This window comes from Macaca mulatta, chromosome 6 (assembly GCF_049350105.2).
Source record: "Macaca mulatta isolate MMU2019108-1 chromosome 6, T2T-MMU8v2.0, whole genome shotgun sequence".
Classification (NCBI taxonomy): domain Eukaryota; kingdom Metazoa; phylum Chordata; class Mammalia; order Primates; family Cercopithecidae; genus Macaca; species Macaca mulatta.
Window position 1 is genome coordinate 168,106,843 of NC_133411.1, and position 27,849 is coordinate 168,134,691.

The window sequence follows — 27,849 nt, forward strand, 5'->3', positions numbered from 1 at the left end:
GAGGTTCCCTGGCTTCACCCATAGATCAGATCCTCTACTAGCAGTCTGAATCTCAGCCTCTTGTTTTTTTTTCCCAGCACTTAAAATCTGAAATAAATCCCTTTCTTTCTCGTACCATCAAGTCCCCTCTCTACTGAGTCATTTCCACTAGCATACAAACATGATTAGAATGGCAGTTATTTAAAAAATGTGTCCAAACACAGTGGCTTGCACCTGCAATCCCAACAGTTTGGGAGACCAAGGCAGGAAGATTGTGTGAGGCCAGGAGTTTGAGACCGGTCTGGGCATCCTTGTAAGATCCTACCTCTACAAAAAAAATTTTTTAATTAGTTAAGCATGGTGGCACACACCTTTAGTGCCAGCTATTGGGGAGGCTGAGGCAGGAGGACTGATTGAGCCCAGGAGTTCAAGGCTGCAGTGAGCTATGATTGTGCCACCGCATTCCTGCCTGAGTGACAGAGTGAGACCCTGTCTACAAAAAAAAAAAAAAAAAAAAAAAAAAAAAAAAAAAAAAAAAATCCCTCCTTTGACTTCATGCCTCACAACCTTCAGCTCCACTTCACTACAAAAAATATCCTAAAAAGTTGTCTATAGCAACTGCCTCAACTTCCTACCTTTTATTCTCCCCTTAATCCATTTCAATCAGAATTCTACCCCAAATATTTCACTAAAAGTTTTCTAGCAAGATCATGAAAGACTTCCTCACCAAATCCAGTGGTCCCTTGTCAGTACTGATCTTATTCTACTTGTCACCAGCCATTTCAAAGAGTTCACCATCTCCCCACATTTTTTTGTTTGTTTGTTTTGTTTTGTTTGAGATGAAGTTTTGCTCTTGTGGCCCTGGCTGGAGTACAGTGTCACAATCTCAGCTCACTGCAACCTCTGCCTCCTGGGTTCAAGCAATTCTCATGCCTCAGCCTCCCGAGTAGCTAGGATTACAGGCATGCGCCACTACACCTGGCTAGTTTTTGTATTTTTAGTAGAGATGGGGTTTCACCATGTTGACCAGGCTGGTCTCGAACTCCTGACCTCACGTGATCCACCTGCCTCAGCCTCCCAAAGTGCTGGGATTACAGGTGTGAGCCACCGCACCTAGCCAATCATCTCCCCCTTTTAAAAACACTTTCTCCTCCTGATTTTTGCATTAGATGCCTAAGGCTGCTGTAACAAATGACTACAAATTGAATGGTTTAAGATAAAAGAAATTTATTCCCTTACAGTTTTGGAGGCTAGAATTTCAAAATCAAGGTTTCAGCAGCGCCGTGCTCTCTCTGAAGTCTTTAGGGAAGAATCTTTCTTGACTATTGCTAGCTTTTGGTCGCTCCTGCCAATCCTTGGTGTTCCTTGGCTTGTAGCTGCCTCACTCCAATCTTTGCCTCTGCCATCACATGGCCTTTTTGTAAGGACCCCAGTCACTGCATTCAGGACCCACTGTAATCAGTACGACCTCATCTGAACTTATTAGATCTAACTTATTAGGTCTGTAAAGACCCTATTTTCAAATAGGGTTACATTCTGAAATTCCAGATGGGCATGAATTCTGGGGAGAATACTGTTTAACCTACCACAGTTTCTGTGACTGCATGCCTTCCCGGTTTTTCTTCTACTTCATTAGCTGTTCTTTCTCACTCTCATTTGAGGGCTATTTTGCCTTAGCTGTAAGTGTTAGAGTGACCCAAGGCTTGGCTCAGGGCCCTTTTGCGTTCTCTAAACACACTGTCTCCTGAGGGGATATCATCCACTCCCATGGTTTTAAAATTCCATACCAAAATTTATGTTCCAGCCCTCAGCTGTACCCTCAGCTGTGTCCAAATCCCAGCCTCCTATTGATGATAGTAGTTAACACTTATTGGACACTCCCTATGTACCAGACCCTGTCTTAAGGTCTTTATATGTATTAACTCATTTAATCCTCAGAACAAATTTACAGGGTGAGTACTGTTTTTATCCCCAATTCATAGATGAAGAAACTGAGGCACAAAGAGGTTCAAGCCTACATAGGTAGGAGCCAGGATTCGAAACTGGGTAAGCTGAGTCCAGAGTCTGCTCTCTTTACCACTACCTGTTCTGCCTTTCCTCAGGGATCCGGGCTTATATATTCCAACACATACTCAACATCTGCACCCAGATGTCTAATAGGCATCTTGGAGGTGAATTAAATAGAACGTTGGACTCCTGCCCCTTACTTCCACCTTAATCTTTCCTTCCCTGGTCCCACATCTCAGCGTATGACACCACCAACCCAGATCTGGAAGTCAAGTTCAAATTTGATTCTCCTGTTTCCCCATGTACCCTAGTCTTCATTCCCGTGCCCAGCCAATCCATCAACAAGCCCTACTGGCTTGATCTCAACCATAGGTCTCCAGTCTGTCCACTTCTCTCCATTTTCACTACCGTCCTAGTTCATGCTGAGCTATCATTTCATGTTACTGCAATTAAATTCTACGTAGTCCTTTTGCTTTCACTTTTGTAGTCTACCCCTAACCCAGTGGCTAGATAAATTTTTGAAAGGTAATCAGACCATGACATGGCCCAGTTTCAGAGCCTTCCACGTGTCCCTCATGTTCAAAATGCATACTCCTATTCCTTGCCCACAGGGCCCAGCCTGACCTGGCACCTTTGCCTCTCTGCCCTCATCTCTTACCACTCTCCTCCTTAGTCCCCCAGCTTGAGTCACAGGCCTCACTTATGCTTTTCCAGGAACGCCAACCCATGCTTGCATCAGGCCCTCTGCACTTGTTCACCCTCCTGACAAAAATGGTAGCAGAAATGCTCCATCCTCACATCTTCCCTTCATTCAGACTTTGGCTCAAACATCACATGCTCAGACAGGACTTTTCTGAATCATTACTTTTTTTTTTTCTTTTAGGACAGGGTCTCACTCTGTCACCCAGACTGGAGTGCAGTGGCACCATCTCGGCTCACTGAAACCTCTGCCTCCTGAGTTCAAGGATTCTCCTGCCTCAACCAACCAAGTAGCTGGGATTACAGGTGCATATCACCACTCCTGGCTAATTTTTGTATTTTTAGAATGGGCAGAGTTTCACCATGTTGTCCAGGCTGGTCTTGAACTCCTGACCTCAGGTGATATGGCCAACTCAGCCTCCCAAAGTGCTGGGATTACAGGTGCGAGCCATGGCACCCAGCTTAGGACTTTCCTGAATCACTAATGTTGTTCTGTTGTCCCCTGATCACTTTCTATCACACACTGCCCTGTGTTTTTTGTTTGTTTTTCCTTTGAGACTGGGTCTCGCTCTGTCGCCCAGCCTGGAGTGCAATGCCATGATCTCAGCTCACTGCAACCTCTACCTCCCGGGTTCAAGCAACTCTCCTGCCTCAGCCTCCCGAGCAGCTGGGATTACAGGCACCTGCCACCATGCTCAACTAATTTTTGTATTTTTAGTAGAGATGGGTTTTGCCATTTTGGCCAAGCTGGTTTCGAACTCCTGTCCTCAAGTGGTCCACCCACCTCGACCTCCCAAAGTGCTGGGATTACAGGCGTGATCTGCTGCGCCCAGCCTGTTTGTATTTTAATAGCTTTTATCACTATTTAAAAATACCTCATTTATGTTTTATTTATTTGGACAGACAGCTTTTCATTTACATTTGTATCGCCAGTGCCTAGAATGGTGTCCAATACAGACTAATTACTCAATATATATTTTTAAAGGGATGAATGAATGAAGCTGAGTGTATAGACAAGTGAGGTCAATCATGGAAGGTTGTAGATCAGTTTTAAGGCATAGTTTGAAAGAGGGGAAGATGTTTTATTACAGTGGAGAAAGGACATTTTTAGCAAAGAAAACAATATATTCAAAGAAATGATCTGGTCTTGAATAAGTGACAGATAGAAGCTGATAACTGTATTAATTCAGGTGATATAGAAAGTTGGTGACTACAGGAATAAAATTAGCTTATCAGAGCAGGGAGTTATCACTTAGATATTGAATGTCTAAGGAGTTTAAATTCATTAATGACTTCAACTTTATTGATTTTCTTTTGGATGCAGGTTTTGTCTAGGTAGTTTTTGTACAATAATGAACAAGCAAGATGTAATCCCTGTCCTCGTGGTATTTACAGTCTAGTGGAAAAACTGACATCAAATACTATTCCATAAACATTAATACAAATGGTCAAAGTGTGTGCTGAGCTAATATTTTGGAAAATTACTCATTGTGTGTTTTGTCCCCAGCATTACTTGTTCTCCTTTGGCTCTTACCCATTCAATCAGCTCAGTTTTCTGCATGTATGACGCAGAAGATAGATGAATTGCAGAATCCAATGTATAACTAACAAAAACCTTGTGCTAGCTCTTGAGTTCCAAAATCCAAGTTTTCAGTAGGTATAGACTGTAACTTCTGTCATGAATACATGAATAGTGATTTGAGAAGATACTCAATGAATCAGAGCAAGGCTATTCTGGCCCAGAGACTGGCAACTTTTCCCGAGGATGGAGGAGAGTCAGAGGGAAGTGATTAGAACTTAGGTGGTGTTGGGTCTTTGCAAAATGGAGCATCCACCCTATGTCATTGCCCAGGCCAAGCTCCAGGGGATGACAAATTCAAGATTAGTTTGGACTTCATAAGAGCAGAGGAGACTGGTGCTCACATTCTCCAGGCCCAGCCCAGCAAGTTGACCAACATTGAGCAGAAATGGCTTTGTAGATGCCTTTGCACTTGGACTTTGAAACCTCACAGATTCCGCCTGTGCTTTTCTTTGGCGTAGAAGAGCAAAGTGATCTCTAGGCATACAGCACAGCATTGTTTTTCTGACAGCAAATCTGTCATTTTCCAAGGACCACCAATTCTCCAATTCTTTGATACCAACTGGGTGTCCAATAATTCAACTCAACTCTGACACCAGTGACCTGGAGTCAGTGCAGACCCCCCAAGTTATGGGCTCAGTTGCGTAACAGTGCCTCCACTTCACATGTTAGCCAGATACGGGGCTCCAAGCTAACTGAACCTTTGCTCAATCAACTACAAATTTGGGGATTCCCATGACCCTCCCTGTATTAGTTCATTTTCACGCTGCTGATAAAGACGTAATCATGCTGATAAAGAACAGCATGGAAAAGAACTGAGCACCTGATTCAATTACCTCCCACCAGGATCCTCCCACAACACACAGCAATGCAAGATGAGATTTGGGTGGGGACACAGCCAAACCATATCACTCCCCACCCTCCACCAGGTTTGATAATTCGCTAGAAAGACCCACAGGACACAACCACTGCAGTTTTATTATAAAGAATATGATTCAGAAACAGCCAAATGGAAGAGATGCATAGGGCAAGGAAGGGAGTTGAAGGTGGACAGAGCGCCCGTGCCCTCTCTGGGCATCCACCTGCCCAGCACGTCAATATGTTCACAAACTCAGAAGATCCCTAAACCTTGTTTTCAAGAGATTTTACTGAAGTTTCATTATGTAGGTGTGATTGATTGGCCATTGGTGATTGAACTCAATCTCCAGCCCCTCTTCCCCTCCCCACAGTTAGGGGTTAGGGGATGGGGCTGAAAGTCACCTGGTGATCAGCTCTATCCTGAATCTCTCTAGAGGTTAAGAATTCTCTCATTAGCATGTGGTCAGGTATGATTCAAAGAGGCATGCTATGAATTACAAAAGACAGTCCTATTAGGAAATTCTAAAGGTTTAGAAACCCTTATTCCCTGTGTAACTACTCCACCCAAGGCAAGTCTCAAGCTGTCCAACTTGATGTCACTGGGTTCACCTGGAACCCAGATGAAATCTCAGGAGGAAAGGGAAGGATGAGTACTGACTCTATCATTTTCAATTCGGGTTGAATAAGGGTTCAAATTATCAATTAAAGCCTACTCGTCCTTTCCCTCCCTCTCTCCCTTCTTTCCTCTCTCCCTCCCTTGCTTCTTCTCTGCCTTCTCTCTTTCCTTCTTTCCTTCCTTCCTTTCTTTTTTCTTTTCTTTCTTTCTCCTTCCTTCTTTCCTTTTCTTTTTCTTCTTTCTCTCTTTCTCTTTCTCCTTCCTTCCTTTTTTTTTTTGAGATAGAGTCTCACCCTGTCACCCAGGCTGGAGTGCGATGGCATGATCTTGGCTCACAGCAACCTTCACCTCCCAGGTTCAAGTGATTTCCCTGCCTCAGCCTCCCCAGTAGCTGGGACTACAGGCGCATGCCACCACGCCTGGCTAATTTTTTGTATTTTAGTAGAGATGCAGTTTCACCATGTTGGCCAGGACGATCTCCATCTCCTGATCTCGTGATCTGCCTGCCTAGGCCTCCCAAAGTGCTGGGATTACAGGCATGAGTCACCGCACCCAGCCTCTCTTTCTTTTGTTCACAAAGTCAACAGTGGCTGAGTGCCCATGTGTTTCATGGTGCTTGTCTAGTATATTTTTAAGAGGTGGCACCAGGGTGCTTCTGCTAAAATGGGTCTGTTGTTCATGGAGGAGCTGGGGGTAATGGTTCTGGAAGTGTGGGGAGACCAAAGCTGACAGGGATCAGCCCTTTCAGTCCAAGTGGACACTGCTGCCTACATTATCTTCCTCACCTTCGTCAGCACCGTGTTGTTCTTGCTATTGCTCATTATCATCCACTGTTGCTGCAGCTGCTGCTCCAACTCCCCTAGATCCCAGAAGGTGAGCCCCCAGAACAAAAAATTCCAGTGGGTTGGGTAACTTGGCCCTGGAACCTTAACACCACGAGTCCCTGCCAGCCCTTTCCTGTAGGTCCCGCCTTGTAGCAAGTAACAATCCCATGCCTTGTGTTTACCTAGAAAAATTAATTAATTAAATTGTGAGTCACATGTTTAGAAAATAAGAATTTTTGCAGACCTGCGTTTGTAGATTGAGATCCATTCCTGTCATTAAGACTGATCTTACCATTGTAAATAGAGCTATACAAAACTACAAAGAGATTTGTGGAATCCCAACTGGATTCTATTTAAATATCAGTAAGAGCTGAGCTTGGCCTGCTTGGAAGAATAAGATAATTTAGAATAGAATAAAGCCATTCAAAGAGTAAATCAATCCAATCTCAAAGTGAAAGAACCTAGGAGAGGGGTTACAGACCCAGATTTCACTAGAATTAGGGATGTGAACATGGGACCCTTTCTGACTATGAAATTCCTATAACTAGGCCTCATAACTGGGCCTCAGTATGTTGGGAGAACACAAAACCCTGAATCCCAGCCAAATCCAGGGTCAATTTGTATCCTCAGTGACCTCCTCCTGAAAAATAACACCAAATGTTTGGTGTGGTATAACTATCTGCTTCATCTGCCCATTTTAATTCTAGGAGGATCTGTAACTGAAAATAAAAGAGTGAATTATGAAAACTGATTAAGCCAAACCCATTGTATTCATATATTCATGGTAAGTTGAGAAATACCTTGTGCACTTGCTATTTAGAATATATGTAATAATTTGGAGAATTTATTAATAGCAGATGAGCAAATCAAACAGAATTGCTTTATGATTTAATATATAATATTTAATTGAATAATTGATTAACTTCTGACTTCAAGTTCAATGTATAAGAAAACTTTACTAAATTTAAAGATATTATTGGAACATTCAGAAGAACCTAATATTCACCAAATTTATGTTTCATCTGTTAGAGTTACTTAAATTATTTTTGTTACACAGTTGAATGACTTGAAATGAAAACAAGTATATTAAATGTATGAATGTAATTTTTTAATGTTTAACAATTAAAACTGGCCAGGCACGGTGGCTCATGCCTGTAATCCCAGTACTTTGAAAGGCCAAGGTGGGTGGAACACAAGGTCAGGAGTTCAAGACCAGCCTGGCCAATATGGTGAAACCTCATCTCTACTAAAAACACAAAAATTAGCTGGGTGGTGGTGTGTGCCTGTAGTCCCAGCTCCTTCGGCGGCTGAGGCAGAAGAACTGTTTGAACCCCGGAGGCAGAGGTTGCATTTGCAGTGAACCGAGGTCATGCCACTGCATTCCAGCCTGGGCGACAGAGCGAGACTCTGTCTCAGAAAAAAAAAAAAAAAAAAAATTAAAATTAAGTTTGTAAATGGGCTTGCACATTAATCAAAGTCTCCCTTAAAAGTGACTGTTAAAGTCTCATGTATTCATTAATAGAACAATGTGATTTTTATTTTGAATTTTAAAGCTTAAGGACAAATAGTTTTTTGATCTTATAACCTTAAATGGAATATTAATATCTAAAAACCAAACTCATCATAAATCATCTTTTCTGGTCATAAAAACTGCCATCACTCATACCTAAACCCAAGAATCACTTTCTTTTTTTTTTTTTTTTTTTTTTTTTTTTTGAGACGGAGTCTTGCTCTGTCACCCAGGCTGGAGTGCAGTGGCCAGATCTCAGCTCACTGCAAGCTCCGCCTCCCGGGTTTACGCCATTCTCCTGCCTCAGCCTCCCGAGTAGCTGGGACTACAGGCGCCTGCCACCGCGCCCGGCTAGTTTTTTTGTATTTTTAGTAGAGACGGGGTTTCACCGTGTTAGCCAGGATGGTCTCGATCTCCTGACCTCGTGATCCGCCCGCCTCGGCCTCCCAAAGTGCTGGGATTACAGGCTTGAGCCACCGCGCCCGGCCAAGAATCACTTTCTTTTTTTTTTTTTTTTTTTTTTTTTTTGAGACGGAGTCTCGCTCTGTCACCCAGGCTGGAGTGCTGTGGCCGGATCTCAGCTCACTGCAAGCTCCGCCTCCCGGGTTCACGTCATTCTCCTGCCTCAGCCTCCTGAGTAGCTGGGACTACAGGCGCCCGCCACCTCACCCAGCTAGTTTTTTGTATTTTTTTAGTAGAGACAGGGTTTCACCGTGTTAGCCAGGATGGTCTCGATCTCCTGACCTCGTGATCCGCCCGTCTCGGCCTCCCAAAGTGCTGGGATTACAGGCTTGAGCCACTGCGCCCGGCCAAGAATCACTTTCTTATTGTGATGATTTAAACAGATGCAAACAGCAAGCACATCTTGTCACCTTTGCGAGGCAGTGGCTGTGCCCCTCACAGTAAATTTGGAGGTTCTACATCCCCAGTGAAAATTAAAAAAAAAAAAAAAAAGCCTGCCATCATTGACACCAAAACACTCATAATGACAGTACCCACTATAATGCTGAGAAGTGAGAAAATAATGTGCCATGAAAGAGACTAATTGAGGGGGCTTAATTTAGATCAGGGGTTCAAAGATCTCTCTGGAGAGTGCCTCATGAGCAGAGACTTCAGAAAGAAAGTTTAACCAGAGGAAGATGAAAAAGAAGAGCAGTCCAGGTGGGATCCTAGAGAGAGCTTGGTATGGCAGAGGAATTGAAGGAAGTTGGGAAGTTCAGAGAAGCTGGAACCAAGTGAGTCAGAGGGAGAGCGGCATGGATGGGACAGGAGAGGAAGCTGCAGTCAGATCATGCAGGCCTTTGGAGACCAGGTTAAACCATATGTTATATAAACACAAATATACAAATCCCTAAATGTAATGGAAAACCTCTGAGGATTTTAAGCAGAGGTCGGGGTGCTGAGTATGGTTGAATAGCCTGGGTATTGCACAACTTCATGTTGCACCAGTGGCATAGTTCCTGGTGTGGTGCAATATTGCCTCCGGGCAGGTAACACAATCAAATTGGTGTTAAACAATTACTCTGATTGCTGTAGGGAGAAGAACTATAGAGGTAAGAGTGGAACCAGGGAGATCATTTAACTAGTTAATGCAGACTCCAATCAAGTAGCCCAACATAGTATTTGTGGTGATAGGGAAAAGCGGACAGACTGTTTTTTTTTTCTATTTCCATGGTAGACAGTAGAAGTCTGGGTAGATTTCTGAATCTGAGAATAGCCTGTCTTAAATGGTGCTTGAGAAAAATTAATCGTCCATCCAGAAATGTGCTAGAGCTGATATACAGCAGCTTATATTGGTTCAGTACAGACGATGGGGTCCACCTTTCCCCAGCTCCTCATTCAGTGACATCAAGTTGATAGCTTGAAATCTGCCTTGGTGGGAATATTTACACCATGGAGACTGGCAAACACTACCAACAGAGCTTCTTTCCCCTGAGAGCTGACTGTGAAACATTTACCAGCACACCAGTGCTTCCAGAGCTTTTTGCCATCTCAACACTAGAACACTATTTAAAGAATCACTGCATATAATATATGATGTCAAAGAACATTCATACGGTTCTTATGAAACCTTAAGAAAGGAATGGTTACGAGAGACACTGGGAAGAAAATATCTGTAAAACTTGGTGGTGCTTTGTAAATGGTGGGCATGGGAAGAGAGGAGCAGATCATATTTTCTTCCCTGGAATAGGAATCATTTCAAAGCACATCTCTTTGATGAAGATTATAGAGAGAACATTTCACAATTTGGTTCCCTGTCCTCTATATTTTAAATGTCCCTGCTTCTGCTGTCAAGGATTTCAAGTGCCTTTTAAAAATTCCATGTTGTGGTAGCTCTGAGTTCTGAATTCTATCACTATTTACTGGTGCAGTTAAATGAATAGAATAATAATGGAATACCAGACTCTCAGTCACTGTCTTGCAAAAATGGAAGCTCTGCAGAGAGCAGGAGAAGAGCATGCTTTAAAACTGAAAAATGTCTTCCACTTTGTAAATTTGTAGAATCAAGGCAGTGGTGTTGAAGACCAACCTGAGCCTTCCATATATATGTGGAAGGTTCACATAAAGGTTTCTAAAGGGTACCAGGAAAGGAAGTGGAGGGAGACCCTAAGGCCATGCTCCAAATATTATTTTTCCCATGAAAATTAGTGTTCTGCAGAATTTAAAGCTTGTGTCACAACATGATGTAAACACCTTTCTCATCAATATTGTGACAAGTATTTCCCTAGATCCCGGAGATATGAAAATGAATAATGTAGTGTTTCCTCGGATCTCAGTGAATAAAAAAGTGAAAAAGACTACTTCATTTGGCACACAGTAATTGAGAGAGACAAAATCATGAACAGATTAGAGTACAATGTGGTCAATGCAGAAATTTAGTATTTAGAAGATACCATGGAAGTCCAAGGAAGGGCATGTGACTCAGCCTTGGGTGAACAGGGACAGCTTCCTGGGGGAAGCGATATTTAAGTTGAATCTTAAAGAGTAGGGGTAAACTAGATACAGTGTATGTGCGGAGTAGAAGGAATTCCAGGCAGAGGGAAGAACATGAGAAAAGACACAGAAATGAGGAACAACAGAGTGATTTGGCCTTGGCTGAAGGGCAGATAGGGATAAGGAGAGGAGGGTGGAGGCCTTCAAGTTTTCAGTGGAGTACCAAGGAGTAGGGCAATGTGAGTGAACCATGCTGGGTGCAGACAAAAAGGGGGTAGACTGTCTGTTGAGTATTAGAAAACAATAATAAAACTGACTCTATTGCCAACGATTCTAAACAATGATAACACACTCCTCTCTATCAAGATGGCTACCCGCTGGGGGCACCACTGCATGTTTTTCCTGAAGGTCTGGGGCAAGGAAATGATGCAGTCAGACTCCTGAGCTGTGCATATCTGGAGATGCCAGCCTCAATAATATCTAAGTGAGAGAACCTTTTCTCGCATCCCCACTCCCGATCCTAGACAGATAGAGAGTGCCTCTACTAAACATCCTCAAAGCACTGAATATTTTTCCTTAATAACCGAGCAGTTTGTAATTATATCCACCACTGAAGAGAAAGAATGCAAGAGAAAAATACAGATTTTCAGAAGATATATAGAGTTTGGGACAAGTTGAGTTTTATTAGCTTGTGGGAGATCAAAGACAGATATACAGCAATGGGACATGGATTTTGGACTAAAGCTGTAGGTTCAAGAGTCATTAGTATAGAAGTGGTGGTTAAATCCTTGGGAGTGGATGAGGTAACCTGGGAAAAACTGAGAAAGACAGTGGGCCAAAAATGGAATGCTAGAAGCTGAGTATTTCATGGACAGATGATGGAACAAATATAAAAAAAAAAAAAATAGACAATGAAAAAGAAATGCTCAGAGGCCTAAGAAGAATCTGGACAACACAAAGTTGTGGCAAGATTTTCCAAGACCAAAGGAAGAGAAAGAACTGGAGATAATGCAGAAAACTAAAATATCAGGAAGTGTCTATGAGAAAGAAGTCAAACCCATGGCATGTGTGCTGGAAGGTAGTTGGTGAGAAAATGGGGAGGCAATGGCAGAAACCCTGGAAAAATCTGGGAATGACAGAATCCCATCTGGGATTCTCTAGAGGGACAAAACTAATAGGAAATATGTCTATGAGAAAGGGAGTTTATTAAGAAGAATTGACTCACACAATCACATGATAGGCCATCAGCAAGTTGAGGAGCAAGGAAGTCAGTAGTGGATCAGTCTGAGTCCCCAAACCTCAAAAGTAGGGAAGCCAACAGTGCAGCCTTCAGTCTGTGGCCAAAGGCTCGAGAGTCCCTTGGCAAACCACTATTGTAAGTCCAAGAGCTGAAGAACTTGGAGTCTGATGTTCGAGGGCAGGAAGCATCCAGCACTGGAGAAAGATGAAAGCTGGAAAACTTAGCAAGTCGGCTTCTCCCACCACTTTCTGCCTGCTTTATTCTAGCCAAGTTGGCAGATGATTGGATGGTGCCCACCCACATTGAGGGTAGGTCTGCCCACTGGGAGGATTTCCCTTTGCCTCTGTCCTTCAGGGATGTCCTAGAAAGGGGCTGTAGTGCTGCAGCTGTCCACTTTTGGGTGGTACCTGCATATTGTGCAGAACCATATGTAAACCAGGCCCTAGTCTTCTCTTCCTGTGTAGACTGATCATAGGGAATTCCCCGTGAGGCCATCGCTGCAGGCTTGGGGAGAGAAGGCAGGGTGGCAGGAGTGGAGACCATGGGCATTTGAGCCATTTCCTTATGTAACTTACTTGTGCCTTCTAAGCAGCTCAGGTTGCATGGTGACTTGATGACCCATAATCAAACCTTCAGATTCTACCAAAGCCCAGGAACAAGCCAAGAGCTGTCTCTCAGAAGGAGAGTAGTTATCTGCAGAAGATGGCAGGGCCTTGCTCCAAAATCCTAGAGGCCTTTGCTGTGATTCACCTATGGGGGCTGGCTGAAGGCTTTGAACAGCATCCCATCTGCCACTGACACCTCAAGCACCATTGGATCTGCTGGGTCATATGGCTCAAGTGGCAGAGCAGCTTGCACAGCAGCCTGGACCTGTTGCAGAGCATTCTCCTGTTCTGGACCCCACTCAAAACTGATAATCTTTTGAGTCATTTGATAAATGGGCTGGAGTAACACACCCAAATAAGGAATGTGTTGCCTCCAAAATCCAAATAGGCCCACTAGGTGTTGTGCCTCTTTCTGGGTTGTAGGAGGGGCCAAATAAGGTAATTTATCCTTCAACTTAGAAGAAATATCTCAATAAGCCCCACACCACTGGGCCCCTGGAAATTTCGCTGATGTAGAAGATCTCTGAATTTTAGCTGAATTTATTTCCCATCTCCTGGCATGCAAATGTCTCACCAATAAGTCCACTGTGCTTGCTGCTTCTCACTCAGTGGGTCCAATCCGCATAATGTCCTCAGCAAAACAGACCAGTGTGATGTCTTGTGGAAGAGAAAAGTGATCACGATCTCTGTGAACAAAATTACAACAAAACTGGAGACTTGATACACCCCTGAGGCAGGACAGTGAAGGTATACTGCTGACCTTGCAAGCTGAAGGCAAATTGCTTCTGGTGGGCGTTATGGACAGGAATGGAGAAAAAGGCATTTGTTGAATCCATGGCTGTATACCAGGTACAACGATATGTGTTAATTTGCTCAAGCAATGAAACCACATCTGGTACAGCAGCTGCAATTGGAGTCACCACTTGGTTAAGCTTACAGTAATCCACTCTCCCACTCTCATTCTCCAAGATCCATCTGTCTTTTGCACAGGCCAAACAGGAAAGTTGAACAGGGATGTGGTGGGAATCACCACCCCTGCATCTTTCAGGTCCTTGATGGTGGCACTAATCTCTGCAGTCCCTCTGGGGATGTGATACTGTTTTTTGATTTACTATTTTTCTAGGTAGAGGCAGATCTAATGGCTTCCATTTGGCCTTTTCCACTGTGATAGGCCTCACCCTACCAGTCAGGGAGCCAATGTAGGGATTCTGGGAGCTGCTAAGTATGTCTATGCCAATTGTGCATTCTGGCACTGGGAAAATGACCACGGATGAGTCTGGGGACCCACTGGACCCACCGTAAGTCACACCAGAGCTAAAACTTCATTAATTACCTTATCTCCATAAGCCCCTGCTTTAACTGGAGGACCACAGTGATGTTTTGGGTCCTCTGAAATCAATGTCAGCTCAGAGCCAGTGTCTAGTAGTCCCTGAAAGGTCTGATCATTCCCCTTTCCCCAGTGCACAGCTACCCTGGTAAAAGGCCAGAGGTCTCCTTAGGGAAGGATGGGAAATTAACTGCATAAATTGTTGGTAGTATAGTGAGGTTCTTCCTCAAGGAGAACCAGCCTCTCCTTCATTCAAGGGTTTCTGGGTCTGTAAACTGGTTCAAGTCTGGAAATTGATTGACAGGCCATGATTGTCTATTTTTATAATTCAAATTAGTCTTTTGTCCATTCAGCCTGAAAGTTTTCTGCTCATATAAATTAAGTAAGCATGCAGTAGGCTTCCTATCAATTTCACTTCTGGGAACACTGTGATTAATTAGCCAAAGCCAGAGCCAACATGAATCAGACTATTCTGATTGCTGCTTTGCCTCTGCTGTCCATTATAGTAACTACATCCACCTTGCCTTTGATGGTTGAGTGCCTCAACGTGGCCCCTGCCACCTTGGGATCCAATTATTTCCATTGCATTTAACATTTCTAATTGAGTGACTGCGGTTCCCACTGTAAGATCTGGCATACAAAGAGGAGCAATCACAGAGCTCTTCAAGGATGTAAATGCTCCCCTCACAAATCTATTTCGCAAAGTATTGGTGAAGGGTATATCTTCTGGACCCTCCCAGCTGGGATGAGTAGGTCTAAAGTGACTAATCCACTCCAACATTCCAATCTCCCTAGGCTTTCGGATCCCTTCCTCTACATTAAACCAAGCAAGATCAGGCATTTCCAGCTTGCTTATAGTAGGCCATATTTTATTTTATTTTATTTATTTATTTTTTTTGAGACAGAGTCTCACTCTGTCACCCAGGCTGGACTACAGTGGCACGATCTCAACTCACTGCAACCTCCGTCTCCTGGGTCCAAGCAACTCTGCCTCAGCCTCCTGAGTAGCTGGGATTATAGGGGTGCACCGCCAAGCCGGGCTAATTTTTGTATTTTTAGTAGAGACTGGGTTTTGCCATGTTGGCCAGGCTGGTCTCAAACTCCTGACCTCAAGTGATCTGCCCACCTTGGCTTCCCAAAATGCTGGGATTACAGGCATGAGCCACTATGCCCAGCCAAGTAGGCCATCTTTTGATCCATATTCCAGCTAACCAAACAAATAAATTATTAGCACCTTTTTAAACTCCCCGATCTGCAACATTAAATGCAGAATCCCTACTTAGTGGGCCCATATCAGTAAATTCAGCCTGATCCAACTTTATGTTCTTCCCAGCATTATCCCATGCCCTTAAAGTCCATTCCGATACCTGTTCTCCAGATTTCTGCTTATATAAATTAGAAAACTCAGTTCTTTTTGGAGTGTAGCACACCTCCTCATCGGTCACATTCTGAACCTTACCTCTAGAGCCTGCTGGGACTTGAGTCTAGTTATAGGTCTGGAAGCAAATAGGGGTGTTGGGGGTGGGTCCTGAGGAGAATCAGCATTCTCTTACCTGGCAACTACCTCAGGAGAGGCCATCACTGTTGCCTCAGGCAGTGCAGGGTTAATCTCAGACAAAGGTGGAAGGGCTGATGGCAGCATGGGTGGTGGGGGGAGATGTTGCTACCACTGCAGGTGGGAAGGCTGTTTCCTCTGGCAAAAAAGGCTCATCAGAATTTAGGAGCTCAGTGCCCCCAGCCCCATCAGGGACCTCCCACATGTCCCCATTCCTAATTGCAGGGTCCCATTCTTTTGCAATCAATGCCCTCACTTTAACAGTAGGCACCTGGCAAGGCTGTGCATGTACCTTTCATTGCAGGCCAACCACTCACGTGATAAGAGCTTGTGTCTGATTTTCCACAATTTCAGCTATTTCTCTACAGGAGATGAGACTCTCTCTCAGGGCAATCTTAGAAGATTTGGGGTTCAGTATCTGCTTCTGGAGCCAGGAGTTAGAATCCCTGAGTTCAACGTTTTCTTTCATCACTTTGTCCAGCAAACTTAGGAGCAACCAAACAACTTTATTACATTCCTGATTCTCCACACATTGTCAAAGGTATTATGTATAGAGTCGCTAAACTCCTTGCCTCTGCAGAGCAGTGAATCAGGAGTATCAAATGCATTTATTTTGCATAACTGTCTAAACAGTTCACACCAAGGACTATCAGTGTTTTCCATACTATTCAAAGTAGAGGCCTTAGCATTTTGGGGTCTAATCAGATTAAGCTGCCAATTCCAGAAACCTTGAAACCAACTAAAGAACTCCATCCTTGGCCGGGCGCGGTGGCTCACACCTGTAATCCCAGCACTTTGGGAGGCCGAGGCAGGCGGATCACAAGGTCAGGAGATTGAGACCATCCTGGCGAACACGGTGAAATCCTGTTTCTACTAAAAATACAAAAAATTAGCCAGGCGTGGTGGCAGGCCCCTGTAGTCCCAGCTACTCGAGAGGCTGAGGCAGGAGAATGGTGTGAACCCGGGAGGCGGAGGTTGCAGCGAACCGAGATTGCGCCACTGCACTCCAGCCTGGGCGACAGAGCCAGACTTTGTCTCAAAAAAAAAAAAAAAAAAGAACTCCATCCTTAAAATTCTTGAACTGCTCCAGGTACCAAAATCTGTATTAGTCAGGGTTCTCTAGAGGGACAGAACTAATAGGATACATGTATATATGAAAGGCAGTTTATTAAGAAGAACTGACTCACGCGATCACAAGGTAAAGTCCCACGATAGGCCATCTGCAAGGTGAGGAGCAAGGAAGCCAGTAGTGGATCAGCCCGAATCCCAAAACCTCAAAACTAGGGAAGCCGACAGTGCAGCCTTCAGTCTGTGGCCAAAGGCCAGAGATCCCCTTGGCAAACCACTAGTGTAAATCCAAGAGTCCAAAAGCCAAAGAACTTGGAGTCTGATGTTCAAGGTCAGGAAGCATCCAGCACTGGAGAAAGATGAAGGCAAGTCGGCTTCTCCCACCTTCTTCTGCCTGCTTTATTCTAGCCAAGTTAGTGGTTGATTAGATGGTGCCCACCCACATTGAGGGTGGGTCTGCCTCTCCCAGTCCATTCAGTCAAATGTTAATCTCCTTTGGCAATACACTCAGACACCCAGAAAGAATACTTTGCATCCTTCAATCCAATCAATTTGACAATACTAACCATCTGATGGCTTAAGTGGATCTGTGGGCCCCTACCTAAAGTCACATATTGAGCCCTGCAGGTGACAAGGCCCCAGAGTTTTCCCACAGCACAGTGTGGTGAGGTATATGGTAGTCATGGCCCAGTGTGGCTGAGGGGCCTACTGAGTGTTTCCCTTGCCTCAAAAACAGAATTGGCCCAGCAAAGAGCCTCACCAGACCAGAAAAGACAGGGACTTGGGTTGACAGATGGGATCATGCAGATTTTAAGGTCAGCTAGGATGATGGCCATCTTAAAAGATGCCATTGTTATCTGGCCCAGATGCATTCCACATGAACCTCATCATTACCGAAGCCTCTGCCCACCCCTACCTCCACTTGATTGTTATCTTAAGCAGAAAACTTAGTTGCCTGAGGCCAAGTTTCTGCCACTGGGAGGAATAACAACAAATAAAAATGAAGATAGAGAAAAATCAAGTCAGATTTATTGTGTACTTCAGTTTGCAAACTGGAACCCATCTGCTACTTGTAGAAAAATGACTTTATTGAATTGAATCCTTGAATCCTTTCTCTGTATGATGTTGATGCTGCATTCAAAGAAGTACAATCCCAACAGCTAAAAATGATAAAACATGACATTCTGAGCTTTCATGTGCATGGCTTGGAATCTGTTTAAAAGGGTCCCATTTGTAACCCCTGGGAATACTCTTCCTATGCTCTTTTCTCTCTTCCACAATTCTCTCCCACCCTATGTTGCTTTAGAGCCTCTCATTCACAACTCTACCTCCCCAAACCTTTTTCTCCTACAGTTCACACTATATTTTGCTTCCTAAATTCATGAATCTGGCTGGGCACCCTGGCCTGTATTCCTAATACTTTGGGAAGTTGAGGCAGGAGGATCCCTTGAGGCTAGGAGTTCCAGAGTAGCCTAGACAACATAGCAAGACCCCACCACTACAAAAAAACAAAATTAGCCAGGCATGATGGGGCACCACTACAGTGCTACTACTTGGAAAGCTGAGGTGGGAGGATCATTTGAGCACAGGAGTTCAAAGCTGCAGTGAGCTAAGAAGGTGCCACTGCATGGGTGATAGAGCAAGACCCCATCTCTTATAAACAAACAAACAAATAATTTTTTTATCCCCTAGTTCTTTAATAGATAATTTATGTTTCCTTTTCTCCTGTCCTTTCCCCTTTTTTCCTATTCTTTCTTCCTCCTTCCCAAGGCATGGAAAGATTGTGAATCTACTCATTCAATCTTAAAGGGGGCAATGGGGAGAGGGAAAACAAGGAACCCTCACAGGCTAATTTTTAAACCACATCTCTTAAGAAAATATGGAGAAGCAAAGAGAGGAAAATGTAAATTACCTGAAATTCTACCACTGTAAATATGTTGATATACTTTCAGACTTTTTCCTATGCATTTATAACACACACAAACATATACATAAGTTGCAAAAAATGGCCAGCAGTGTATATATACATACTCTTTTGTAGTCCCCTTTACTTATTGTGAATGTCTTTCCCTCTCAAGCTTTATACTGACAACATCATTTTGAAAAGCTACATGACTTTCCATTGTGTGAACATACTATAATTTATGAACTGTTCTTTCACTTTAAGACATTTAGGCTGTTTTGTCTGTTGTAAATGATAAACACTACTGTTGTCAATATCCTTATGACAACTCCTTTGCTCACTTGTGCAATTATTTTTATAGGATCAATTACTGGGTGTGAAAATTGGGATGGCAAGCATGCATATGGCATTCGCTTTCTAGGGCTGCTGGAATACCACAGACCAGGGAGCTTAAACAACAGGAATGTATGGCCTCAAAGCTCTGGAGGCTAAAAGTTCAAGATCAAGGTGTCAGCAGGATTGGTTCCTTCTGAAGGCCTGTCCGCTAGCTCTGGTGGTTTGCTGGCTCTCTAGGTGCTCCTTGGCTTCTGCTGCATCACCCAATCTCCGCCTCCATCTTCACATGGTCTTCTCCCTATGTGTGCATCTCTGTGTCCAAATTTCCCCTTTTTGTGAGAACAGCAGGCCTACTGAGTCTGAGACACTATGGAACATGGAAGCGGAAATATCTACTCAGTAGCTATATATGTGGGTCTGGAGTTTAGGAAAGACAAATGTGTGAGTCACTGCCACTTCAGGGGCAGTTGACAGTCATAGGGATGGATGAAATCACCCACTAAGATCACCCTGTAACATGAGATAAAAAGAGAGCCAAGGAAAGAATTCTAGGAACTCCAATACTTACAGGATGATTGGAGGGTAAGAAGATCACTAAGGCATAATTAGACCTGGGCTTCAGGAAGTCAGCACTGGGAGTGATACTATGGAATAGTTGGAATTAGAAAGAAAGAGGAGACATGTCCCATCTCCTAGCTCTGAAGCACCCTGTGTGTCCATTCCTGACTTCAGGAACCTCCCTCCCTGCCACTGGCAATCACTGCTCTTAAGTTTTTATTAACCAATCTCTTGCTTTTCTTTATAGTTTAAGCACATACATATCTCTATGTTGTTCAATTTTTTCTATTTTTAAATGTTACATACATGGAATCTTGCTTTATGAGTTCTTCTACAGTCTGGTTATTTACTCAAAATTAGGTGTTTTGGAAGGATTTATTTTGATATGTGTGGCTATAGATCTTTCATTTTTAGTGCTGTATGGTATTGCATTGTAGGCACATATACCAGTTTATTATTATTATTATTGAAAGTAATGGTAAATACCATAATTACTTTTGCACCAACCCAATATTTGTCCACTGTATTATTCATGGACATTTGGGGACATTTCCAGTGTTTTGCTATTATGAGTAATGTTTCCATGAACTTGTTCATACATTTCTCCTGCTTCATCTGCCCAAGAGTGTCTTTCTAGAAAATATACCACAGAGTAGAATGGTTGAATTGCTTACCCTCAGGCTTGCTTTACACCAGAAAAGACTCATATCACAATGAATTCCTGCCTCACACCATATTCAAAATTCAATTTCATGTGGATCAAACACTGAAGTTCCAAATGTAAACCTTAAGACTTTTAAGAGAAAATATGGAAGTTTTTTGTTTTTTTTTTTTTAACTTTTGAGATGGAGTTGCACTCTTGTTGCCCAGGCTGCAGTGCAACAGCGCGATCTTGGCTCACTACAACCTCTGCCTCATGGGTTCAAGTGATTCTCCTGCCTCAGCCTCCCAAGTAGCTGCGATTACAGGCGCCTGCCATAACGTGAACTATTTTTTTGTGTTTTTAGTAGAGACAGGGTTTCACCATGTTGGCCAGGCTGGTCTCGAACTCCTGACCTCAGGTGATCTGCCTGCCTCAGCCTCCCACATTGTTGGGATTACAGGTGTGAGCCACCATGCCCAGCTGGAATATCTTTATGACCTTAGATTAGGAAAGATTTTCTTATACAAGGTACAAGAAGAACCACCCACAAAGCAAAAGGTAATAAATCATAAGAATTAACAACTTCTTTTCAATAAAAGACATGATAAAAAGAATGAAAAGAGAAGCCATAACTGGGAGAAGATAGTCATATATATAATGCACAAAAATTAGTATCTAGAGTCTATGAATAATTCCTACAAATCAATAAGGAAAAAGACAAATGACTCAGTAGAAAATGAGAAAAAGGCTCTTCACAGAAGAGGAAATCCAAATGCCTAGAAACATAGAAAACAAGATTCAATCTCATTAGTAATCAAATTAAAACCACAATGAGAAACCATTTAAATCCACCAGACTAGCATAAACGTAAAAATAAGGCAATACCAAGTTTTGACAAGAATGTAGAGCAGTGTAATCTCACACACTCCTAGTGGGGGTGTGATTTTCTACAACAACTTTGAAAAGCAATTTGGCATCACCCAGTAAAGTCAAGTAAGCATGTGTCATATGCCAAGCAATTCTCCCCCTAAGGTTAAACTAAAAAAAAAAAAAAAAATTCTTTATACATGTGAAGCAAGAGACACCTATATAAGAAACTCCATTGCACAACAGCCCATAATCGTTCCTAATAGCAAGCAACATTGACACAATTGAAATTTCTATTGACATTAAAATGGATTACAAAATTGTCATCTATCCATATCATGGAATTTTATACAGCAGTGAAAATGAATACACTACAACTACACATAACAAATGGATGAATTTTACAACACAGAGTGAAAGCCAAGTAGTAAGTCACAGAAAGTCACATATGATGTGACTTAATAGATGTAGTTCAAAACACAGACAAAATCAAATAATAGTTTGTTTCGAGCTACCTACATGTGTGGTAAGGTCTAAGGAAAACATAGGCTTAACACAAAATTTAGGATAATAGCTACCTCTGGGTGGAGGTGAGCATGTGACGATAAATTATGATAAATATTTGAAGGAAAGGATGGAGCTTACCTGAAGTTTATAATTAAGGGCCTGACTCAGACTCTGGGCTTACAAAAGCCTTCCTGAGGAAAGGGCACGTCAGCTGATACCTGAAGCATGAGAAACAGTTTAGAGCAGTGCTTCTCAAACCTTAGCACAGATCCCCACCAATTGCTATGGGATATAAAGGTATTTTCAATCATAGTCAGATTTTTAATTATTAAAATGGAACTTTATGCAAGTAAACTTAAAGGACTGACCATTGGAGTTTCTACCTTCCTAGAGGAAAAACGTCAATTTTTTTTTTTTTTTTTTTCAGGCTTAGCTTCATTCGAACAGAATTTGAAAGATTTCAATCTGCTTTAATGGAAACCAGACTTGAGAACAATGATAATACACACAAAAACTGGTGGCCATAAGCAAAAAAATCTGGAAATACCCAATTCTTTACTCTGGGTTGAAAGAGATTTACGAGAGACCTGGTCTTTAGAAAATGCATTGGACATCCAAGTTCAGGTAGCTGCAACGAAAACATCCTTTAAAATATATCAAATAAATGAAAAAAAAAAAAAAACTTAAGGTGGCAATAAAAGATGGCCTGGATGAAAGCATATTTTCATAAAAGCGTAAATTTGCTTTCACAAGAAGCTAAGATAAAAAGAAAGAGTGAGTAAAGTCAATAAACTGAAAAAAGCTTGCAGAAGATGAGAGACTGAGCTGCTGTTCTTATACAGGAGAATGAGATCTGGGAATTGGAGATATTAATAATTAATGCCTCAGACAATGGAGATTGTGTTGAAGATTAATAAAATAAAGTTTTTTATTGAGATAAAATTCATCTAAAAACACTTTGAAGTATACAAACCAGTGGCTTTTAGTACATTCACAATGTTATGCAACCATCACTACTATCTAACTTCAGAAGATTTTTTTGCCCCAAAAAGAAACTCCATACACATTAAGCAGTCACTCCCAATTCCTGCCCCCACTTCCACCTGATAACCACTAATCTGTTTTGCCTCTATAGATTTGCTTATTCTAGATATTTTATATAAATTGAAACATTATGTGGCCTTTCGTGTGGTTTCTTTAACTTAGCAAAGTGTTTCCAAGTTTCATCCATATTGTAGCAAGTATCAGCACTTCATTCCATTTTATGGCTGAATGACATTCCAATGTGTGGGTCTACCACATTTTGTTCATCCCATTCATCCACTCATGGACATGTATCTTGTTTCCACTTTTTGCCTATTATAAACTATGCCTACTATGAACACTCATGTATAATATTTTATTTGAACACATGGTTCGATTCTCTTAGATATATTCCCAGGTGGGTAATTTCTGGGTCATATACTGTAGTAACTCTGTAACATTTTTAGGGAATATTTTTTTGTTTTGTTTTTGTTTTTTACAGTGACTATACTATTTTACATTCCCACCAGCAGGTTTCAAGTTTGAGGTTTCCTTGCCAATACTTATTTCACATTAAAAACAAAATTATTGTTACAGCCATCATAGAGGATGTGAGGTGGTATCTCACTATGGTTGGATTTGCATTTCCCTAACAATTGATGATGTTGAGCATCTTTTTATGTGCGTATTGTCTATTTTTATATTTTCTTTGGATAAATGTGCATTTATCTCCTTTATTCATTTTTAATTGGGTTATCTTTATGTTGTTGTAAGAGTTATTTATATATTCTGGGTACTAAACCTTTATTAGATTTCTGATTTGCAGATATGTTCTCCTATTCTGTGGGTTGTCTTTTCACTTTCTTAATAGTGTGCTTTGATGCACAAAAGTTTTTACTTTTGATGAAGTCCAAGTTTTTTCTTTTTCTTTTCTTGTGCCTCTGGTGTAATATTTAAGAAACCTCTGCCTAATCCAAGGTCATGAAGATTAACACCTATGTTATTAAAATGAAGTTCTGAAGAAGCTGGATTTATATGGTTATGGTAAATGTATCTTCAAAAACTCTTGAAAGAAAAAGCAATAAAATCTACACTAAATTATTGAAGAAGTCAAAATAACAAATGCACTTATGGATAATGTTAAAAGTCTCAAAAATGTACTAGATTCATTGCAGTCTGAAAAATCCAGTTTGAAAGTGAGATTTCAGAGCTTCAGCCGAAATTTAGTCATTACTAAACTGCATCAATAAAATAAAATGATTATGCAAGATTCAATTTAAAGTGATTTACTATGGAAAGAGAAGAATCTTTCCAAAGCAGATGAAAAAAATCAGTCATGCATCTGAAGTGCTAGACATCTTCAGAATCCTAGCCAAAATCTCTCTCTCTCTCTCTCTCTCTCTCTCTGTGTTTTTGAGACAGGGCCTCTCTCTCTGTTGCTCGAGCTGGAGTGCAGTGGCACGGTCACAGCTCACTGCAGCCTCAAACTCCTGGGCTCAAATGATCCTCCCACCTCAGCCTCCCAAGTAACTGGGACCACAAGCATGCACCACTATACGTAGCTAATATATTTTTTAAATTATTTTTTGTGGAGACAGGGTCTCCCTGTGTTGCTCAGGCTGGTCTCAAACTCCTGGGCTCAAGAGATCCTCCTGTCTTGGCCTCCCAAAGTGTTAGGACTATAGGTGTGAGCTACCACACCCAGACCAAATTAAAATTCTTCTAGAAAAATCAGAAAAAGCCATTTGGTCTTATAAATTATCATGAGGGAAAAAAAGCTCTTGATAGTTGGTTGAGAGCCCTATTAGCTGAGAAAAACTTTGATAACTTAAGAAAATAAAATCCGTACCTCAAAGAAATAAGGATTTAGGAAGAACTTAAGTTTCAGCTTTTTAAAAAGTATCTCTATGTCCCTGATATTCCAAAAGGAAAATTTGGCTGAGGCATGGGAAGTACTAGGATCCCCTGATACCAAGACAGCGGAGCATTAGGCTGGGATGGCTCAGGGATCCAAGATCTGTGCCTCGTGTGAACCAGATTCCTCCATCAGGCCAACTCCACCAGGACACATAAATTCCTCCACAACAACAGGGAGAGTTTCTCCTGGTGCTCCTTTGCTGCCTTCTTTCAATGATATTCAGTGCTCAAGACCTTCTTTTGATGATGTTGAGAGACATGCACCTTCAGAAATGGAGACCAATAGGAAAGTCAATGCACATGATCTTGGTCCTTTAATTACGCCAGATTCAACCCTTTCACCTGGACAGGAAGCAGCTGCCCAGGCTCTGTTCTTCTACCTCATCCTCCTGTCAGATGGCACAGATGTGTCCCAGGGGAATGTTCCTGAGAAGCAAATCTTCTGTCATGCTCTCTTCTCTGGAAAGCCATCATGGACCTCCCCAAGGATTCTTTCCTCGGGGATGGCCATGGCCCAGCACATCCTTCACTGACCACAAAAAAACGTGTCTTCACAAGTGCTGGATTTTGTCTTCTGTTTACACAACTTAAAAACAGAAGCAATGCACCTTCAGAATTGATCATGCCTCCCAAGAAGCCTACTTCCAAAGATCAGAATCATAAAATGCATTTTTGCTTTCTTCATAAGCAATTTTGATATTTTCTGTCAGTTTCATTGCTATTAAGTGATCATTCCATGCTTCAAATGAAAGCTAGAGAGAATTACAATTCTTATGATACTGTTTTATAACTGTAGATTACCTAAATGTGAATTTTTAAGCAAATTGTTTCCATTTTATTCTATTTGTATGTAATTATACTATTTTTCTTGTTAAGTCCACTAAAATAATTCATAAACACAGCAAAAACTTTGTCTTCTAAGATAATTTTGAATATTTTCTCTTTTAGTTTTATTGCTATTAAGTGATTATGTAAGTACTCAAGTGGAAACATGATAGAATTATTCTCAGGATAGTGTTTTACGAACACACATGGTATAAATGGAAGTTGTGTTAGTAAATTGCCTCCATTTTATTTGATTTCTGCATAAAATACATTCTTTTCAACATTGCTATTTAACAAGTCTCTTCTTTTAGTCCAGAAAAATAGCAATAGTTTTATCTTCTATTTTTCTTTTTTTTTTTTTTTTTTTGAGACGGAGTCTCGCTGTGTCTCCCAGGCTGGAGTGCAGTGGTGTGATCTCGGCTCACTGCAAGCTCCGCCTCCCGGGTTCACGCCATTCTCCCGCCTCAGCCTCCCAAGTAGCTGAGACTACAGGCGCCCGCCACCACGCCCGGCTAGTTTTTTGTATTTTTAGTAGAGACGGGGTTTCACCATGTTAGCCAGGATAGTCTCGATCTCCTGACCTCGTGATCCACCCGCCTCGGCCTCCCAAAGTGCTGGGATTACAGGCTTGAGCCAGCGCGCCCGGCCTAAAGTATTTTTCAATTTCTCTTCTTTAGTTTCTCTGTAGTAGTTACGTGATTACACAATTGCTCAAATGGAAGCTCAACAGAATTATCATTTTTAGGATAGTATTTAGGAATTTATTTTCAAGTGAATTTTATTTTCTTCAATCTCTAGATAGTATGAAGATGGCATTTCAATTGCTGATGTTTAACAAGTCCCCAGTAACACAAACTGTAGTTGTAGTAAGAGCAGTTGTGTAAGTAAATACATGGAGACATTTGAAATTCAGTTTATTTCTGTATAGAGCAGGGGCTGAATTTACTCTAAATAATTAATATATTTATCTAAACAAATGTCAGTTTAAAAAGAGCTGTCTTAAAATAACTTCCTTTCCTGGGTGACTTAAAAGAGGCAATCTAGGAGAAAACTACATTCTTTTCTTCTGTCAATGCTATGGATCCTTAGGGACCTGGGTTTTCTTTTAGGGATCAAAATCTTACACCTATTAAAGGCCAAACATGGCTAGGCATGGTGGCTCACACCTGTAATCCCAGCACTTTGGGAAGCCAAGGCAGAAAGATTGCTTGAGCTCAGGAGTTCAAGACCACCCTGGGCAACAAAGTGAGACCCGGTCTCCACAAAAAACCCAAAATATTAGCTGAGTGTAGTGGTGTGTGCCTGTGATCCCATCTACTCAGGAGGCTGAGGAAGGAGGATCGCTTGAGCCCCAGATATAGCAGTGAGCTATAATTTTGCCAGCACACTCCAGCCTGTGGGTAACAGAGCAAGACCCTGTGTCAATTTTTTTTTTTAAGGCAAAACATACCTTTAAAATAAAGGGGGAAAAATCTGCCTATTATCTACTTTAAGTCTTCTGTGAGGTAGTATTGCACACTGATAGCTAAGATTGAGATTTCACTGTGGAAGGCAATAGAAAAAAGCAGGTAACAATATTTTTTCACACTCACAGTCTGTTTCTCACATATACAGGCCCTCTTTTAAGGGGTTCTTTGTCTTAATGTTAGCAACTACTACAGTTTGTGTCCCTGCAGTTGCCCAAGAAATGTTGAGTGAATTAAATTTCATTTTGAACCCAGAGATACTAATTAAACTTATTGTAAGTGATGTTTTAAAGATGAAAAAGGACCAACGACTATATATTTCTCCACAAACGATGAATAAAATAGTTTTCAGAAAGTTTGGAGTGGGTACTTAAAACTATATTTCGGGGGGTGGCTTGATTTTTCAAATTTCCTGTGGCCACATTTTGGATTATTTCAATTCCAATGTGATACAAAATTTGGAGAAATTGAAAAGAAATTTTATAAAAATTATAATGAGGAAATACACAGCATAGAAGAATAAACAGGAGACAGAATAAAGCATTAAAAGTACAGATTCCAGAACTGTCCAGTACAGCAGCCACTAGCCACATGTGGCTACTGAGCATTCGAAATATGGCTAGCATGGACTGAGATGCATTGTGAGTATAAAGTACACAATGGATTTAACATGATTTAGTATAAAGAAAAGTCTGTGAAATCTCTCTCTTTCTGTTTTCCCCCATCAGAACCCTACTTCTGCATTCAGACAGGCAGGGGATGCCTCATCCTTTGAATACTGGCACATTAAGAGCAGTCACATAGGTAAGAACTGAACACAAGTACTACAAGACAGGAGGTTAAGCAAGATCTAAAAATCAAGGTGATCAACAAGAACGGTAATCTTTTCTTTTCCAGGAAAAAAGAATGGAAGAAACAGAAAGTACTGGGCACAATGTATCCAACACTGTGTTTTGAATGACTCCAGATTCTATGACTGCCTAGAGGGGTTTTGCTGGATCAG

At 41.8% G+C, this 27,849-nt stretch overlaps 1 protein-coding gene and 1 non-coding gene across 2 annotated transcripts in view; one reads left to right on the forward strand and one right to left on the reverse strand.

Moving 5' to 3' along the window:
* RNF145 (ring finger protein 145) overlaps window positions 1-27,849 on the reverse strand; it is a 347,885-nt gene that overhangs the window by 64,189 nt on the left and 255,847 nt on the right. The gene's annotated exons all lie outside the window — the stretch shown is intronic.
* On the forward strand, window positions 8,871-8,997 carry LOC114679152 (small nucleolar RNA SNORA68). The gene has a single exon (XR_003730830.1). It is a non-coding gene; the product is annotated as a small nucleolar RNA SNORA68 (small nucleolar RNA).